The sequence below is a fragment of the Peromyscus californicus genome, unplaced genomic scaffold (assembly GCF_007827085.1).
Source record: "Peromyscus californicus insignis strain IS unplaced genomic scaffold, ASM782708v3 Scaffold_4__1_contigs__length_199733344, whole genome shotgun sequence".
Taxonomy (NCBI): domain Eukaryota; kingdom Metazoa; phylum Chordata; class Mammalia; order Rodentia; family Cricetidae; genus Peromyscus; species Peromyscus californicus.
In genome coordinates, this window is record NW_026294562.1 from 109,663,907 (window position 1) to 109,683,993 (window position 20,087).

The window sequence follows — 20,087 nt, forward strand, 5'->3', positions numbered from 1 at the left end:
GTTGAAACAGAATTCTTTTGTGAGCTGTTTTTAAAGGGTAAGTGGAATATCTCTTAAGATGGCTAGGTCTGAAAGTCAGTGGGAGAAGTGAAAAATCACTATGGCAAAATAATCTTTGAGAAGCACTGGTTGAGCTCTGGGAGTCTTGCTAAAGGAAGGGAAGAGGGATTATATGAGCCAGGGGAAGTCATGAAGGGGAGACCCACTGAGACAGCTGACCTGAGCTCACAGGAGCTCGTGGACTCTGGACCAAAAGTTAGGCCTCCATGCGACCAACCTAGGCCCTCTGCATGTGTGTGACAGTTGTGTAGCTTGGTCTCTTTGTAAGGCTCCCAGCAGTAAGGTCAGGACCTGTCCCTGGCACTTAGATGGCTTTTGGGAACCTGTTCCTCATGCTGGATTACCTTGCCCAGCCTTGACACAAAGGGAGGAGCTCAATCCTGCCTCAACTTGATGTGCCATGCTTTGTTCAAGCCCATGGGAGGCCTGCCCCTTTCTGAACGGAGACTGGAAGAGGAGTGGAAGGGGAGGGGGGAATGGGAAGCAGAAGGGGGGGGATCCGGACTGGGAGGAGAAGGAGTGGGAGACTTCAGTCGGTATGTAAAATAAATGAAAAAATTATTTAAATAAAATATTTTTAAAACGATCTTTCAGAAGCCTACAGAAATCTCAGAGAGGCAGGCATGTCACTTAACCCCTAAGCCCAAAACCTTCCTATATAAAATGAGGGTGACAGTACATCATTCAAAGAATTGCCGGAGGGCAGAGAACGTGCACTGAAAGTACCAAGTTCCTTTTATGTAAGTGCCTAGTAAATGTGCCCTCTCTCCACCCTGTGTCGCACCAACTCTAAGAGCCAGTACTCAAGACAGCATGAAGCTCTTCAGAGAATTATGGAACTTATTCTTACAGTATCCAAAGTTCCTACTTTCTAAAGCACCTGGGTATTGGAGAGCTGGAGACAGGGTATGAAATGTCTTTTGAATTCCCAGCATCCTCCTGGCCCCTTCCCATCATCAGGAACATCAACTGCAGCTACAGAACTGAGTTTTCAGTACCAAGTGATCACACACACACACACACACACACACACACACACACACACACACACACACACACACCCCGGGACAGTGCACCCTCTGCTGTCCAGACTGAGATCCACATGTCACTTTCCAAGGCCTGCAGTGGAGACTTGAGAAATCACAGCATGAAAAGACCACAGAAGCAATCTGACCAGCACTGCTCTAAGCAAGCTGAGTTCAAAGGGCTCAAAAGCCTCGGCCAGGGTCAACAGAGATGGAACTTCGAATCATTTCTACAACTTGCCTTAGGGACATAACAAAAGTAGGTTATATGCCGTGAAAGCCTCGCAGGCATGACCTGGAAGGGGAAGCACATTTCAGGTCACACTCAGCAGTTCTTTCTACAGTAAAAAAGAAAAATTCAGAAGATGCTGCCTGCTTCACCGTGTGGAAATATGGCAAGGATTTGAGAGCAGGGAGGGCAAGAGGGAACGAGGTCATCCTCTAAATAAAATCTACCGTGGCAAAGATATGTTTGGATTTTTAACTGCTCGAGAATAAAGCATACATCCAGAAATAATACTAAATCTATTAAGCACAGTTAGGTGACAATTTGGGAGCAGCCAGGATAGGAAAGAATACAGAGCACCTGCCTCATGCTATCAATCACCTGGCCATCTCCAGTCAGAGTTGGCGTTTTGGTGTCCCCAATGCTAGAACAGGACCAGGGAGCAAAGTCACATAACTTCTCATTTATTTATACTTTAAGCCTCTTAAGAACTTGCTTCAATGCTTTACCGTTGTTCTCCTGTACAAAATGGATGTGGGAGCTTTAGGGACCAAATATTTACAGGGAAAACAATACCCCAGATGATCATGTGGTGAGCATCTGGGAATTAACAAAACTGTCCAAAAGGAAAATTACTCCATGCCTTTCCCTTCTCTTCACCAACAACCCCAGAGATCTCATATCCACTGCTTGCTTGCTTGGTTGTATTTGAGTTTTGAGAACTGAACCCGGGGCCTCAGTCATGATGAGCAGAAGCTCTCCAATAAGCTGCATACCCCACACTGTCTCCATTTTGACAAAGAAGGGGGACATTCCTGGTACCCTCCAACTGAAATCATCTGTCTGCAACCATGCCTTATTTTCCACACATCCTTTTGCCCTGACTAATCAGGATACAGAATAGTCATCTCTCCCTTCAGTGCTAATCTTGAGGAGACTCACAGACACGCTTGTTGAAAGAGAAATTGACAAAATGAGGCAGGAAGAATGTAAGCAATATAGAAGGGTCCATCGTTGAGGAAAGGTGACACTCCATCCTCCTATATCTTAAATAAATAACTTGAAAGGCAAGATGAAGAGAGCTATGATAGTGTCCATCAAAGACAGACATTGTATTAATAAGCATAAGGTGAATAGTTTAAAATGACTGCTTCCTCCATATTTCTAAGTATGTGATCCCCGTTAATATTAAATTTCTCATACATTCATAAGTATACTATAACTTAGTAACTAGTGACTGAGAAAATAGGAGATGTGATTGTGAATTCAATAGTAGTAGCACATTGTCTGCTAGGTAGAAAAAATGGATTTGAAGACTCTCCAATAACTCTCAAGTTATTGAAGTGCACGGAACTTCCCTATAACCAAAGACTGGGGCCTGGAAGAGGAGTCTCACTCTAAACTGACAAAATTATATGAAGGCAAATTGTTCTCTTCTCTGCTAATAAAACAGTTTCCTACCCTCAGGGCACCTAAAACATTGCAACAAGCAAAATAGTGTGTTTGGTCACACAACAGTTAACAGTTTCATCAGAAAAAGATTCTGGCGTCTCAGTTTGCTAAATAACTCAGACAATCAATGAATTTCCATGGCTTCAAGATGCTTTGAACCTCTGAAACTCTGAAGTAAGTGCAGCTGTTAGCAAATACATAAATGGCAGTGACTTTTATACCATCAGAGGGCACCATTGTATAAGCTGTAAAGCGAGAAAGACTATTGAATTTGGTTTGCTTTAATTTTATGAATCATAAAATTTCCACAATATTTTATGAAGTTTTTATTAGCATACATATATAATATAAAGTGATGGTATCCTGGTTATTAGCATACATACATTGTATAAAATAATGATATCCTGGAGAGAGAGAGAGAGAGAGAGAGAAGTTGACACAACCTAGAGTTACCTGGGAAGAGAAAATTTGATTGAGAAAATGCTCCATCAGATTGCCTGTAGGCAAGTCTGTTGGGCATTTTCTTGATTGATGATTGATGTGGGAGGGCCCAATACACTGTGGACAGTACCATCCCTGGGCAGTTGATCCTGGATGGTGTAAGAAAACAGGCTGAGCAAGCCAGTAACCATAGTTCCTCCAAGGCTTCTGATTCAGCTCCTGCCTCCAGGCTCCTGCCTCCAGGCTCCTGCCTCCAGGCTCCTGCCTCCAGGCTCCTGCCTCAGCTCCCTTAATGGAATAGTAAGCCAAATAAACCCTTTCCATGGCAAGTTTCCTTTGGTCATGGTCTTTATCACAGAGATGATACTAAACCAAGACAGGTGGATTTCACACATCTTGACTATACTCACACCTTTCCACCATCTCCTCCTGCTAGTCCTGTTCCTTTTCCTAAATAACTCCTGTTTCTTTTCCTAAATAATCCCACTCTCTTTGTATGTATTATCTATATCTAGACTTCACATATGGGGGGGGACATGTAATATTTGTCTTTCTCCATCTGGCTTATTTCAGTTAACGTGGCAATTTCCAGTTCCATCTACTTTCAGCAAATGACAAAATTTTTTACATGTACTTTTTTACATACGGGGAATAAATATACTTCTTTGTGTACATGGAGCTTAGTGAAATAAAATATCCATTCTGGATATATAGCACATTTTCTTCATCCATTTATCTTTGATAGCCAATTAGGCTGATTGCATAACTTGGCTGTTCTGCACACTCCTGCAATAAACAGGATGTACAGGAATCTCTGTAGCATGCCAGCTTATATTTCTTTGGGTGTGTTCCCAGGAATAGTATGGCTAGATCATATAGTAGCTCCTTATTTAGTTACTTTAGGGGAAGTGATGTATTTTCCATAGTAGCTATACTAATTCTCATCCCTCCCAGAATTGTGTAGCCCCACCCTAATCCTTGTGAACAGTTGCTGTTGTTGTTGGTTTTGTTGATGGTAGCATCCCTATTGGGATGAGATGGGATCTCAATGCGGTTTTAACTTGTGTTTCCCTGGCAACTTAGATGTTTGGTTACTTGTTTCTTTATTGCTGTATAAATGTAATATTTCCTCTCAACCGTGACTTGTATGCCTGATTCCCTTTCTTATGTTTGACCTGGTCTATTGGTGATGCATTCCATTTTGGTTTCTATTTCTTCTACTTTTTTTTTTTTAAACAAATTCCCATAGAGTCAATTTTAATGGAAGAGATACATCTCCATAAAATTTTAACGTGATACTTAGAAAACATGGAAATACTTCTAAATATTTTAAAGATATTGTAATACTGTTATTACTAAAAAAGAATTTAGTAATTCTAAATCAGTATTTTCTTCTGTGAAACATGACTGAATTTTCTAGCAAGTAGACATGGAAAAGCAATATTCAGTCTCAAGTGGCCAACATTCCAGTTCTCACTAACAAAATTCTTCTGTTAGAGATGATGTGTTTCTAGTCCAACAATAAAACCTAAAGGGAAAAACAAAACAAATAAACAAAAGACACAAGAAACCAAAAATCTCAGAGAAGACTCACTCATTATTTGAAATTTCCTGGATTCACTTTTAAAAACTTAAAACATCATTACATTATTAGTCAGTTAACTTCTTAACTCCTAATATGGAGTATTTTAGCCAAAATTTTTTACTTTCTACAAAATGCCAGTTTCCATACACTTTACTGCTGAGCATGTTGGTGCTCTCTCCTCCCTCCCTGATTGCCTACCCTCTTTCAAGAAAGTGATTTTTTTTTTTAATCTTTAAAAACGTTCACTTGATACACTAATTTGGGACAGGCCACACTCTAAGCCACCGTTGTCAATGTCTGGGTCTCCCTCAATGATCCCTCCAGGGATTAACTGATGCTTCTGCCCTTTAAAATCACAAGAGGAAAACAGGCTGGCACACAGAGTCAGCAGTTTTTAACAGCACCTGATAGGGCTCCCTCATTTTAGCCTCATCAGTTCTGCCCAGATCCCCTAGGACAGCACTTTGTTCCTGGTCCAGTTTTACAGCTGCGCCTATGCTGCGTCAGACCTGACCCTGCCTCACCCATCTCTCAGCTGTCCTGTTTTTTGCATACAATACTATACTTTTCCCTCAATGTTTTACAAATTAGTAACTTTTATCTTTGGAAACTGTGCTTTCTACTCCCTGCAGTGTCCCGTGTACAAGCTGTGAGTGGTACCTGTTACCTATCATAACACTTACACACCTGCCCTTGGGAAACTTCACCTTAGTCTTCTAAGAACCTACCGTCAACAGTCAGGAAAACCAGCAACTGGCGTTCAAAGGAAAGCAGTCATCTTCCTCAGAACCCCGTACTGGACCACATGGTCTTGTCAATATGGCTTCACATTAATCAGGCTGTAACACAGGGCCAATCTCTTCTTTCATTTATTATCCACATGAGCGGACTACATTTTTTAGAGTCTAGACTAGTTTTCCACATGTTTACACATTTTATTCTAATATCTTTTAAAAACCAAAAGGATATATACATTTGCATTTATCCCTTTCCTTTAAATACGGTTTCACCTCCATCCTCTAAGTTCTGCTCTCCACACTGTTCTCCATATGATCTCCATAGATGCTGGGAGAGCATCAGAGTGCTGGCTTCACCTGGGACTCCGGCTGGGCTGACTCTCCGGGTAGCTGCGTAATTTCTTCTAGGACATTTGTAACAGACACGATATATACAGGACGACTTCAGTTTGGTTTTTCCCCCCTTTGGCTGGTTTTTCCCCTTTTTATAATAAGTATGTTTCCAAGTTCTCATATTTTATTTTCTTTGAATATATTGCACAACATTTTATTATTAGAAAACATTTTATGTTTCAGGCAAACAGTTTTTCTCCACTCAGAAGGTACTAATGTGTATTATTTTCTAAAAGAGGTAAATGGTTGTCTGTGTGGCCATCTTCGAAGAGGACAGAATGGACAGGCTGGTAGGATCCAAGTCTGAAATGACAGCAAATTATTTCCACTATAAATTTTCCAATTCCATGTAACATGCCTATGGTTGAAAAAAATTCCTCCAATAATACCACAGAGTCTTACAAAAAATAATAATAATAACCTGTCAGAAAGGCATGTGTTCCTCAGTGACTGTCACCATGAGAGAAGTGAGCTCATGTCTCGTAAATATTCCAGAGACTCCGTGGCTGCCTGCCGTGTGGTTAATGATCCGTTCCCTTTCTGTCACAGAGAACTGATGGGTGTCTGTTGGAATCTTGTATATGGGTAGCTGTGTTGGCACAACTGTGATGAAATATTGGAACATCTTGTTGTGATCTACAGCAATCTTTCCAGTTGTATCCAAAGGATTAATAATTCTTGGAACAAGCTCTCTAAAAGACAAATGGTCTACTCGGTGAGGAAAAACTGTAAGTTGCCCACAGTCATGTGAAAATTCCCTGCTACTTTATTGACATATAGATGACTGTGGATTCTGCACTCATCTGGAGTCAGTGATGAATCATCTTCCCCTGGTGGCACTTTTGAATGTCATATCTTGAAGGGAATGCTCTTCTTGCAACCTACTCTGAATCAACTGCAGCATCCTCTGCCACTCTCTGCTGTGGTGAAAGGTCAAACACTGCTGGTTCCTAGGCTAGACCATCTGCAGATGCAAACATGGTCTCTGTAAATCCAGTACATCTGCTCCAATATACTGACCCTTCATGGCAGCAGTAATGTCTATGTTGATTCTTAGCTTGCTATAAAAATCCTTGTCTACTTCATATCTGTGCTTCATCCAAGTGTCTTTTTTTTTATTTAAAATCTTTTTCATTCATCCTACATACCAACCACAGATCCCCCTTCATCCTTCTCCCCACTTCCCCCAGCCTCCTCCCCACAACCCACCCCCCAATCCCCTCCTTCCAAAAGGACAAAGCCTCCATTCATGTATCTTGATACACTGAGAATTCCATTGTTGTTAATAAAGCCATAGTGGTAAATGCTATTAGAGAAACTCTTCCCCCACTGGCTGATGTATCCACTTAGCTGTTGGGAACCTTGGGAAAGGCATCAATCTCTTTCACCAAACTTAAAGTATTTTTTCTGATTCAGTCACCTCATTTTCAGAAAAACCTTCCTCTTCCTTCATATAGTCTTGCTTGCTCGTGCTACGGCCCCAGCCAACCTCCATGTTTCATAGAAGCCTGCATCGCTCCATGGTTTCTGTTTCTAATCCCTTGCTTATTCATTCCTTCATTCCAGAATCCCAGTTCCTTGTAGAATTTTCCTACCCGCTTTTTAATTTTTCACTGATGTTGCTGACCCTCTCATTTATTCTGACTTTCTAATGTTGGTCAGGAATTTCCTTATTGCGTTCAAGAAGGTAAGTCCTCTGTGAAGTTGTGGGCCATTCTAAAACATCTTTTCACATTCTTTCTCTGGTATTTCAGCTATTTAACTTGTGTTTTGAATATTCAGGAACTGTGGGCATTTGGGGATGTCCTGTTGGCTTCCTTCTTCACGCTTTTTGTATTTCCATCTCGTGATTTTTGCAAAGGTTAAGATGCTATCTTTCAGGGTTTTTCTCTTTTCCCCATCCCTGTTCGTCTGTTCCATCTTGTCTCATGTGGGTCTTCTTAGGAAACAGTCTCCTTCTCTTGGACTTAGTTACGCTCATTACCCGCCACTTAGAGGACAGAAACAGACAGCAGTAACAAAAACAATGATTTGATTTGACAGCAAATCAGAGTTGGAGCTGCATAGCTATTGATGCCTGATAAAGTGAATTTCAAACAAAAACTAGAAGAGATACAGAAGGGTCATGACACCTTTAGGGAATAACTCACCAAGAATATATTTAACAATTGTAAATACATATGCACAAAATATTGAAGTTTCTAACTTCATAAAACAAACACTAATGAGTATATAATAGACAGGTCCTTATAAATAATAGTGACTTGAATAATCTTCTTCATCTCTATATAAGACTTCAAACTAAAACTCAACAGAGATTTCAGAGTTAAACAACACCATATATCAATGGACATAACGGATATCTATAGAAGATTTTACCCAACATACACAGAATGTATATTCTCAGCAGCCCATGGAAACTTCTTTAAAACAGCCAACAATAGAGGCTCCAGAACAAGCCTTAATGATGCACACCTTTAATCCCAGCACTCAGAAGGCAGAGGCAGGCAGATCTCTGAGTTCGAGGCCAGCCTGGTCTACAAAGCAAATTCCAGAACAGCCACGGCTGCACAGAGAAATCTTGTCTCAAAAACACAAAACAGGGCTGGAGAGATGGCTCAGAGGTTAAGAACACTGGTTGTTCTTCCAGAGGTCCTGAGTTCAATTCCCAGCACCCACATGGTGGCTCACAACCATCTGTAATGAGATCTGGCTCCCTCTTCTGGCCTGAAGAAATACATGCAAGCAGAACATTGTATATATAATAAATAAATAAATCTTAAAAAAAAAAAAACACACAAAACAACCAATATAAAATGAACTAAAATAAATTCTTCTATCCTACCAGATAATAGTGGGACAAAACTGGAAACCAACAGCCAGATAAACCAGCACACAAGTACTTGAAGACTGAACAAAACACTTTTAAAAGGTAGCATCTCAGATAATGGAGGTTGGTTTTCCACTGGCTATGCAGCTGAGAATGGCCTTGAATTGCTGATCTTCCTCTCTCTGTCTCTCAAGTGCAGGGATTTTATAAGCATGTGTCATCATACCTGGAAACAACACACTCTCAAAGTGGTCCAATAAGGAAATCGAGAGCAAAGTAAAAATCCCTAGAATCAACTGAAAATCGGAAGCACAACTTCTCAGAATGTCTGGGATACACCTAACAGTTCTGTGGAGAACTTTTACAGCTGTAAGTCCTTGAAAATCAGATATATAGCAAGTAATTCACCTGATGATGTATCTCAAGGTCTTAGGAGAACAAGAACAAGCCAAATGCAAAATTAATGTGCAGCAAGAAATTAAAGATCAGGTCTGAAAGCAATGCAATAGAGGGGGGGAAAGTATAGAATTAATTAAACAAAAGTTGGTTACTTGGAGAGGCCGTGTCAGAGGAGCTGCAGTCACAATGGAGCTTATGGAGGGAGTACAGCTCACCAGTTAGCACAGCTAGGATGAGTGTAGCCCGGAGAGGCAAAGCCCCAGGGGTATGTGGGGTGGGGGATCATCTCCAGAATGCCCCTTGCTTCTGCTGGGCCTTCTCCAGCTTGCTCTTATCATGCTCCTAACTGTATTTGGTACGGTGTGATTGTTAGAATCCCACTATATCTAGTATAGGGTGATTGCTTCACGGAAAAATCCCACTCCTCGCTGGGCAATTTACTTGCAGATCATAATAAAGATGATTTTTACAAGAGCAATGATGCAAAGTTGGATCAATGGTTTAGTTGAACTTTCTGAGTCAGCCTAAAAGACACAGGCGCTTAGGGCTGGTAGTGAAGATGATTAGGGAAACGGTTAATGGTTTAGGTTGTTCTGCCAACTGCTCCAGTGAGAGCTACAGAAAAGAAATGCAATTAGAAGACGCCCTCCATTTTACTAGATATGAGACTTGCTGAGGTTGAAAAATGAAAACAAGGAAGTTTCACACATCATAGACCCAGGAATTCTGCCAGTGGAAAAACAGGCTGATGACCAAGGAAGGCAATTATGTCCCTACACTCAAGGTTAGGTCTAAGTTCCTTGGTCGGCAATTATGTCCCTACACTCAAGGTTAGGTCTAAGTACCTTGGTTGTATAGTTTACAGAATTAATCACAGGTTTCAGTGTGCACTCTAAAAAAACGAAGTTGTAAAAGGAAATTAAATGACCCTACTGTGTGTAAAGGAAAGAAAATAGATGGTTAGCTAGACCACTTGAGTAAGGTTTTGTGGAGTAGAAAGTAGATAAGAATTTGCTACACTGTAACCACAAACTGCTGCCTGCCCGTATAAAGGAACTGGCTGAAATATACTTGGCTTGCTTAAAACCTTGTGAATCAATAATAGAAGAATCACTGCTTTGGGGTAAAGATGTTATTGTTGAAGAAATAATACAAAGGAAAAGGTTTAACTACAAGTGGGCTTCTAAGACAAATATGTAACTTGTGATCATAACGTGATTCCTTCTTGTGTAAAGATTTTAATTTGTTTTTGGAAAATACACAACTTGTGGTTGTGATGTGATCTTTTCTTGCGTAGAAATTTCTGCCTTAGGTAGTATAAGAAGGATAAGAGAAAAATAAAGACAAGGAATAAGTTTTTCTCCCTCAGATAAGGCCCTTGTGTGTTCAGTCACCAACTCCACATCTCTCCAGTTTCTCTGACCCACTGGAGCTGGACTCTGACAGCTACTTGAATAAAACCTGACAAACCCTGAACAAACAAACCAAAACAAAGAGCAAAATACCCAAATTAATAATATTCAAACTTTAAAAAGTGATGTGATGACATTCCATTGAAATTCAGAAGATGATTAAGAGAATATGTCAAAAATTTATTTTTAAAGAAAACTCTAAAATCTGGAAGGAATGAGTAAAGTTAGCCACAAACGACCTACCAAAATGAAATCAGGAACATAAACAACCTAACAGACCTATAACAAGCAATGAAACTGAAAAGTCAATAATAAAAAGTCTTCCACAGAGAAAAGCCCAGGACATAATGGATTCACTCCCAAACTCTGTCAAGCCTTTGAGAACATACCACAGCATGTTAAAAGCTGTACACGACAAACCTATGGCCAGCATTATATTACATGGAGAAAATTGGGGAACATTTGCTTTGAAACCAGGAATTTAACAAGAGTCCCCACTCTGTCTGCCCCTGTTCAATATAATGCTAAGTCTTAACCGGAGCAATAAGACATGAAAAGAAATAACATGGACATAGTAAGAAAAGAAAATAAATCAAATGATCTCTACTTGCAGATGGGATAGATAGATAGATAGATAGATAGATAGATAGATAGATATATAGATAGATACCTAAAGATTCAACCAGAAAAGTCTTCAGTGTGACAAATACTTTCAGCAAACTAGGAGGCTATGAAATCAACATGCAAAAATCAGCTGCCTTTTTCTGTACCAGGAGCACACTTGACAAGAAGAAACTAAAATAGGGAAGGGGAATCCTTTACAATGCCTTCTAAAAGTATGAAATAAAATATCCATGAATAAACCTAACCAAGGAGGTGGGAGAACTCAACAATGAAAAGCTTAGAATGCTGAGGAAAGAAACCGAAGATGAGAACCTGAGATGGATCAGAAGGAAAGGCACATGCCACTGAGTCCGATTATCTGTTAAATTTCCCACACAGTGGAAGGCTCCTCAAAAGCTGTCATCTGATCTCCGAGAATGAGAGTGCACACACACACACACAAAAGAAAAATTTAAATACAAAACAAACAGAAACTGAAGAAAACACCAAAAGATGCAAAGATGTCGCACTGCTCATGAACTGACAGAATATTGTGAAATCGCTACGTTACACAAAGTGATATACTGATCCAATGAAATTCTCACCGAAATTCCCATTACATTCTTCATAGAACTAGCGAAAAACGGAATCCTAAAATTCATATGGTAGCACAAAACACCCTGGCTAGCCAACCCAAACACAAAGAGCAATGCTGAAATTTTCACAATACCTGATTGCAAATTACACTGCAGCCACACTAAAAACTACATGGTACTGGCACATAGATGAATTAACTATAAAAGAAGACCCCAGAAATGAACCCACACAGCTACAAATGATGTCTTACAAAGACTATAAAAACATGCATTAGGGCAAGGAGACCCTGTTCAACAATGGCTACTGGGAAAACTAGACACCTATATGTTAAGAGCTAAAACTAGACCCTCATTGCTGACTTTGTACAAAAGTCAATCAAAATAAATAAAAGATCTTAATGTAAAGCCTGAGACTTTGAAATCACCAGAGGGAAACATTTCAACATGCAAGAGTAGGCAAGAACTTCAGAAACAGACTCCAGCACCACGGGAAATAGTTCCAAGAACTGGCAAATTGGATTGCATTAAATTAAAAACCTGTGCAGCAAAAGAAAAAAAAATCACCAATGAAAAGATAGCCTACATAATGAGGAGAAATATTTGCCAACTGTGTATCGAAGCACTGGTTGATATCTGGAATATATAAATAACTGCAAAAATTAAACACCAAAACCAAAACTCCGAAATCCAATTAACAAATGAGCCAGGTCTCAAGAGAAGAAACACAAAAGGCGTGTTTTTGAGTAAGTGTTTGAGTACGTCTCCAACATCATAGCCAGTAGGAAAATGAAACTAAAGCCAGTTTCCAAATCCATCTCATCCCAGTCACAATGGCTACCATCAAAAAGGCAAATGCTGGCAAATATGTGGGACCGTGGAACCCAACACAGTGCTGGGGACATTATAAACTGGTGCAACCATTGTGGAAATCTTAGAGAAATGAGTAAGCAGAAGAAATAACAGAAATATAAATATGGAAATCAGTATGGAGTTTCCTCAAAAACCCAGAACAGAACTATCATATGACCCATCTGTACCACCCCTAGACATATACCTAACAGACTCTAAATCAACATTTGACGGAGATACTTACACATTAGTTTCTATTGTTACTGATTCACTGTAAAATGGCCCCCAGGGATTCCTTATCATGGTCTGAAAAAGCTACAGACCACTCATTGTTTGGAGCACTGTACGTAAGCACTTTAGTAAGGGAAAGGACATCCTCAGCTGAAACCAAAAAGCTCAGAATAATAACAGCAAGTTTAAAAATGCAGCCAAGTGGCTTCCTGGGATTGTTTTCATGTGCTTTTGGGACCACATGGACATCTTGGACAACAACTGCCTTGAGCTAATAGGATGTTCACACAGAAATGACAGTCAGTGGTCATGTGAACTCACTGGACACATGTTTCTTGAGTGGCCACTGTGGGGCTAGTGGTGAAAGTGCAACAATGAGCAAGCTACATACATGTGGTCATTGCCTTAGCAGGACTTAGGGTAGAGTGACAGAACACAGGCAACAAACAAACCAACTCAGCGAATTACCACTGTCCATGTTCCACTCTGACGGAGTTACAGGGGCAGGACTAATTTTGATAGAATAGTTACAGAATGACTGCAGGTAAATAGGTCTTTCTCAAAGGAAGCCAAAGAAAATTCGACTGTTCATACCGAAGGCTGTCCATTGGTATGACTATTCAATGTCACTTTCTGTGTGACGCATTTGTTCATTCTTTCTGCTCCCATGTCAAGCTTTGCTCTACTTCAGAGCTGTTTGCCTGTAGGCTTGCACTATGATTACTGACATACACACATCTTCTATCAGTGAAGCTACTATCAAATCTAAAACACAGGAACCCTTTTTAAGTTTAAAACCTGTAGATTCTGGTCTTTTCCTGCTTCCACATGAATTCTAAGATTGTTTCTTCAATTTCCAGGAAGAATTATGTTGAAATTTTGATGGAGATTACATTGAATCTATAGATTGCTTTTGGTAGGATGGCCAGTTTGACAATCCTACCAATCATGTGCAGGAGAGGTCTCTACAGCTTGTGCGGTCTTCTTTAATTTCTTTATTCGGCATTTAAATTTTTTCATTGTATAAATCTTGATAAGTTCCTTGACTGAGTATTTCTAGGTATTTTTTTTAGGCTATTGTGAATGGGATTGTCTCTCTGGTTTTGTTTGTTATTTGTGTTTTTCCTGTCTGATTGTCTTTAGTGTAGAGGAAGGCTACTGACTTTTTTATCCTGCCACTTTGCAGAAAGTATTTACTAGCTCTAGGAATTTCCTGGTGGAGCTTTTGGGTCTCTTGTGTATAGTTGGAGGAAGTACAAACTGGTACAGCCAATATGGTAATCAGTGTGGCAGTTCCTAAAATAACTAGAAACAAATCTACCACATGACCCCACTACACCACTCCTGGGCATATATCCAAAGGACTCTATTTCCTATAACAGAGACAACATGTTCATCTATGTTTATATCTGCTCTATCCACAGTATCTAGGGCATGGAAACAGCCTAGATGTCCATCACCTTATGAATGGATAATGAAAATGTGGTACCTAGATAACAGGATTGTATTCATCTATAAAGAAAAATGAAATTTTCAGGTAAATAAATAGAGCTGGAAAATACTATACCCAGTGAGGTAACACAGACCCAGAAAGGCAAACTCCACATGTTCTCACTCATATGTGGATCTCTGTGTTGAATCTTTAGATTTGTGTGTTTAATTTGGAGCACCTCTGGAAACCAGTGATCTAGTAAAGAATGATTCATGAAGAGAGAGGGAAGGAAGACCTTAAGGGAGCAGGGATAGTAGAACACAGATGATACAAAGGGGAGAGAGAACATTGGGGAGTGAAGTTTAGGTGGGGAAAGGGATGGAAACATGGGGCAAAGAAGGATGTGAGTAGACAATTAACACTTAAGTTAACTGAAAAAGCCATATGGAAACCTATTTTATAGTGTGTGTGTGTGTGTGTGTGTGTGTGTGTGTGTGTGTGTGTGTGTGTGTGTAAGAGGGGAGGAGGAGTGTTTAATTGGACTTTCCATACAGAGTGGATAATGTTCCTCCCAGAAGCCACAGGCTTACAAACAAAAAGTTCAATACTTCCCCTTGGGTTGTTGGCCGGGGATGTCCTAGAAACCTTATACTGCTTGACTTTTGTCAATATGACAAACTTAGACATATCTGGGAAGAGGGAATCTTAATGGAGAAAATGCCTCCATAAGATTGGGCTGTAGGCAAGTCTGTAGGGCATTTTCTTGATTAATGATTGAAGTGGAAGGGTCCCACCCATTATGGGTGGCACCATCCATAGGCAGATGGTTCTACACAGTATGAGAAAGCATGCTGGACAAGTTATGAGGAGCAGATCAATAAACAGCACACCCCTGTGGACTCTGCATCAGTTCCTGTCTCCATATTCCTGCATATTCCATATTCCTCCATCCCTGCGTGAGTTCCTGTCTTGACTTCCCTCAGTGATGGACTGTTACCTGGAAGTAAAAGCTGAAATAAACCCCTTCCTACCCAAGTTATTTTTGGTCATGATGTTTTACATAGTGATAGAGACCTTAACTAAGACAGGCACACATACCCTAAACAATACAGGGCATTGACAATGATCTTGATTATACACCAGAACTTGATAGTAAGACCGTATTTCTGAAAACACCACACAGTTTGGCCACAGGACATTGAAAAACCAAGTTGGTATTGACTGGGAAGCTTCTTTCTTTCTGGCTAGTCTTCACAGTGCAGGAAGGTGCCAGGTATGCTTACTAGAGAAGAAAAGTCATCAACAGTCTTACCCAGTTGTGAACCCTGTGAACTACAAAAATGACCAACATGTTCAAGATATGCTCTAGGATGCAGCAGTGGCATGAATGTTATAAAGGCAACCAACTGCTTTCTTGTTGGATATAAGGCCTATTCCACAGAAGGAAACACATACCTGGTGCCATAAACCTGAACAAGAACCCATAGTTGGGAGCTCACAGTCCCCAGGAATTAACCTCCTACTGTTATTCTGCTAAATTAACGTAGTATGAAACAGCTCTCTAAATTTGACTCTCTATACCCATGGTTTAGTACAGCTCCCATGCCTGGTCAGAGAGGTTCCTTCGCGAAATGGATAGTGGTTAACACAGGAACAAGTACTGAAAGTGCAGAGAATAAGTGTCCATGGGATGCTCAACCACAAATGGAGTACCTACATCATGCCACTGCCAAGGCTCCAGGACCTTTGGGGAAGAGGGTCAGAAAGATTGTAAGAGCCAGAAGTTGAGGAGGACAAGATCAAGATAGGAGGAAGAATGGCATGATACCAGAGGACTGATGCCAGCAGGACTTAGGCTACACAGCTGAATTCTGGCCTTGGCACCACCAGTGAGTCTCTGTGATGTTTCCCTCACAGGCAGGTCAGCCTTGGGTTATGTGAATGAACCGGAGATAATTAAGAAGCAATTCAACCTTGAAAAAGTAGAAGAATAGCATAAGGCACATAAGTGACTACAATTAACACTGATCCATTTTCCCAATTGACTTTGTCCCAAGAGCAGGGTCTTTTACCCTCCCATTTTTGAGTGCCTACTTTGTGTGCCCGGCCATATTAGAAACAAGGGTTGAATATCACCTCTTGGTTTCTCAAGGAAGCTGTCTTAGCCATGGTTACTACTGCTATGATGAAACTTCATGACGAAAAGCAACTTTAGAGGGAAAGGATTTACTTGGCTTACATATCCTGAATCATAGCCCATTGAGGGAAGCCACTGGCAGGAACTCAAGCCTGACAAGAACCTGGAGGCAAGAGCTGGTGCAGAGGCAATGGTGGAGTACTTACTGGCTTGCTCCTTCTGGTTTCCTCAGCTGGCTTTAAAATATATATTAAATATATATTAACTATTAAATTTATATTAAATGTAAGTATATATTAAAATATATAATATATTATTTATATATTTAAAACTAGGGTGTTCCCACCCACAATGGACTGAACGCTCCCCACATCAATCACTAATTAAGAAAATGCCCTACAGGCTTGCCTGCCTACAGCCCAATCTTATGGAGGCATTTTCTCAATTGAGGTTCCTTCCTCTCAGATGACTTTAGCTTGTGCCAAGTTGACATAAAACTAGCCAGGACAGAAGCCGTGGTTGGAAGGGGTGATAACAAGGCGACAAAATTACTTTTGGACAAGGACCACAGGTGATGAATGTGAGTAAGAACAGCAAAAAGGAGACATGGTCTGCCAGCTAAGAGGCTAAAGTGAGAGCAAGCTCTAAGGACTGGGTGATGCCCGTCTGGGACCCCGCCCATCAGAGACCCCGCCCACCCCTTCTCTTCTCACCTTCTGCAATTTGCCCCTCTCACTTCCTATTTCAGAATAACACATCCCCAAGGCTCTGGGCTTCGGCACACAAACTGCCTCTGGCTGGAATGCCTTCCTCCCTCAGTCATGGCAGAAACATGCTACATCCTCCTCCTCCAAGCACGTCTGTACGCTCCCCTCCATGAAGCTTCGCAGGACACACCAGGCAATGGAGTGCTCCCTCTCTGATCCTGTCGCAGTTCTCAGCAGAGTCCACCACACCGCCCTGCCACTCTTTCAGTCCAGGACATTGCAAAGTGCTCAGGGTAGCAGAAAAGCCCCCAGCTGAAATGCGGATGGTGCCAATTTCTTGGTATTAACAACTTCCAGAGAGCTTTGTCATATCTCTGAATCTGAGCTGCCCCACCCATAAAGGAGCACTGAAACTTTCCTACAGGGTGACAAAATCTCAAGTAGTGTACTTAGAAGTTCCTACCAACAGCAAAGGCTCAAAGTTTATCAAGTTATAAGGAAATAATTGTGATGATGACAGTAGCTATCAGAAAGCTCATAATGTGATATTAATAAAACACACAAAAATATATCACAACTGTATGTCTTTGTTTACTTTTGGCATGCAACCCTGGAGAACCTGAAAAGCAGTTTGATGATAGATTTTTCCACAGATACAATTCTGTTCTCATTACAACAATAAAATGATGCATCGAAGCCTTTAATAAGGGAGCACACACAAGGGAAAAGAATTGCCCTAAATAATACAACCAAGAAGACCTTTACCATAAAGGCTTACTTCATTTACATAATAAGTCAATGGAAAACAAAGTGCACATTCTGAAGTGAACTGACTTGGGGACGATAATTGGTCTGCCATTTCTACTTATTCCAGGGTATCTCCTCCCCTTAAAACTACAGTCCTGGCAACCCACAAGAAGAAGATAATTACTACCCTCTGCAAGTGGTAATGTTTTTCTCCCATGGCCTCAGACCTCACGGTTCACCCTTTTGGAATGGTTGCTTTTAGTCACCCACAACATGCACGACATGGACGAAAACTAAACTTGAGATGTCTCACTTGTTGCAGCCTGTGTCACTCTTTGTGTGGCATTGGGGATGGGGACAACGTGTCATGTTCATACCTGTGTATGCAAGTGCATGCAATTGGGCACACATAAAGGCTAGAGTGCTGTGGGATGGTCTGTATGGCAAATGCGTTGCTCTGATTGGTCAATAAATAAAACACTGATTGGCCAGTGGCTAGGCAGGAAGTATAGGCAGGACAAGGAGGAGAATAAAGCTGGGAAGTGGAAGGCTGAGTCAGAGAGACACTGCCAGCCACCACGATGACAAACAGCATGTGAAGATGCCGGTAAGCCACGAGCCATGTGGCAAGGTATAGATTTATAGAAATGGATTAATTTAAGCTGTAAGAACAGTTAGCAAGAAGCCTGCCACGGCCATACAGTTTGTAACCAATATAAGTCTCTGTGTTTACTTGGTCGGGTCTAAGCGGCTGTGGGACTGGCAGGTGAGAGAGATTTGTCCTGACTGTGGGTCAGGCAGGAAAACTCTAGCTATACTAGAGGAGTGTTTTGATTGACCTGCTCAATCTCTCTCTCTTATTCCCTTGAGAAAGGGTCTCTCACTGAACCTGTGGCTATGATAGAGGCCAGTAAGAGAGCCTCCTGTTTCTGCCACTCCCCTTACAAGCACTAGGGTTATACCAGGCCCTGCCCAGCTTTTCCAGTGAGTGCTGTAACCAGAGCTCAGGTCCTCACACTTGCAAGCAGGCGGTTTCCCCCACTGAGCCTTCTCTGCTGTCCACTGCTTCACTCTAGGTAGCATTTAGAAACACCATGCTCATCAGAAAACCTCCGCAGGCCCTACAGTTATGCAAGCACACAACAGGAAAGCAAGATGGGGAATAAATGAGACCCCAGGAAAGCTGGAGGAGAAGTAAATGTATGGAATTTTTTCCCACTTGCCTGATGAAAAACAGTCCTCTGCAAGGAGTAATTTCATTAGCAAGGGGAAAGCTGCAAACCATTGAGAAACAGCCAGGACTCTTCTTCCCTCAGTAGGGAGTTGTTTCCACCATGGAATTTTCCCTCCTGACTCTCACGCTGTATATGTCCTTTCGGATACTTTATACTCACCCTGCTTCTAATGTGAAGGAAAACACTCATCTTTGTAAGGCCTGTATAACTCAGATGTTTGATAAGATGGAGGTTGTTATCCAGTCATGAGTTATAAAGTCGATCCAATGAATTGTAGCACTTTTTCTCCTATTCTCTGTCTCTGTGTCTCTGTCTCTCTCTGTGTCTCTGTCTCTCTCTGTCTCTCTCTCTCTCTCTCTGTCTCTCTCTCTCTCTCTCTCTCCCTCCCTTATTTCAGTGATACTGCCTCTATGTATCTCAGGCCTACACTGGCCTGGAACTCATGAAGAAGCCCAGGTTGCCTTCAAACCAGCCATCCTGCTGCCTAAGCCACCCCAGGATTCTAACTATAGGTCTGCACCACCATGTCCCCCTGGACTTCAGCACTTTAATTTCAAACAAAACTACATATGACTGAGCAAACAAGCTAAAGAATCCGAAACTATTTCTACCAAAAAACAAAATCTAAGTGGCTTGAGGAATTCTGCTGCTGTGAGGGTAATAATTCTGCTAGGAAAAAATATCTGGTATTAAGTCATGGTCCAAGATATCATTACAGTTGAGGCAGTCCCACAGAGCAGAGCACCATTAGCAGAGCACTGAATGCTATAGACGGTAAGCACTACGGGAGGGAGGGGCAAGACAGCTTTTGTGATTCTGTGTCAGTTGACAAAAATCCCCGTCATTAAAGGGACTTTTAAAGTAGGGACCAGTAAGCCTGGGCTAGAATCTGTTGGAGACCGACTCCAGACAGCTGTGTCTTGAATTTTGTGTGACCTTCCTTACTTTATCAAACCTTGCAAAAAACAGGTTCCTGGCCTAACCGCGGGC

General features: G+C 41.2%; 1 long non-coding RNA gene and 1 pseudogene across 1 annotated transcript in view; one reads left to right on the top strand and one right to left on the bottom strand.

The window, feature by feature from the left end:
• Nucleotides 1–20,087, top strand: part of LOC128095243 (uncharacterized) — a 103,702-nt gene that overhangs the window by 34,438 nt on the left and 49,177 nt on the right. The window lies entirely within an intron of this gene.
• On the bottom strand, nt 589–14,248 carry LOC128095240 (endoplasmic reticulum-Golgi intermediate compartment protein 2-like; annotated as a pseudogene).